Source organism: Arachis ipaensis, chromosome B03 (genome assembly GCF_000816755.2).
Source record: "Arachis ipaensis cultivar K30076 chromosome B03, Araip1.1, whole genome shotgun sequence".
Lineage (NCBI taxonomy): Eukaryota > Viridiplantae > Streptophyta > Magnoliopsida > Fabales > Fabaceae > Arachis > Arachis ipaensis.
This window is the reverse complement of record NC_029787.2, coordinates 49,173,449-49,174,288: the sequence shown is the minus strand read 5'-3', so window position 1 is coordinate 49,174,288 and position 840 is coordinate 49,173,449.

The window sequence follows — 840 nt, the reverse complement described above, 5'->3', positions numbered from 1 at the left end:
ATTCCTGCCTTCAATTTGAACCTTTTTTTCCTTTCAAACCCATCCTCAGCCTTGATTTTGTATCTCTCTCTCTAACTGACTTTTTTTATCTCTCAAGTTTGTCATTACATCGCTGAATCTCACCCAAAAAAATTATGCTGTGTTGTTATGTTGAAAAATGTTTTTCTATTTTTTTTCTTTTGAAATTTTATTTTTCATAATGAATATATTATAAATTGTGTTAAATTATATTGAATTTATTATTTTGTGATTATTATATTATAACTTTTTTATTTTTTTTAAATTTTCAAAGAATATCTATAGATACTTGTGATATATGCATTCCTTGAGAGGATAATTACATAGAGACTTAAGACGAAGATGAAGATGAAGATGGAACAGGAGATATTTTTAAAACGAGAGTGATGGAGGAAAAGGAGACTCGCCGCGCCCCTACGTGTATTCATTACTATCTCTAACTAGCAACGCATATCTAATCTAGACCGATTTGATATGGGACACGTGAAATTTATTTGGATTGGGCCTTAAGGTAATGAACCTATTAGGACCCTAAAAATAGGCCTAAGTTGATCTTACTCACTTGAGGGTCTTATTGGGCACAAGTATATATTAGATTAATATTTTGAGTCATTAGTGTAATAAATAGTATATATTGTTAAATTTTATTGCATTTAGTATATATAAAAGTTGATATACTTACAAGATATTTTTTTAATTCAAATTAAGAAAATTTTCTAATTTTTGTTTCTCTTTTAGTTTTGAATATTATTTACTAATGCAATAAAAAATGAATAACAATAATAATTCACATAATTAAAATATATATATATATATGACATT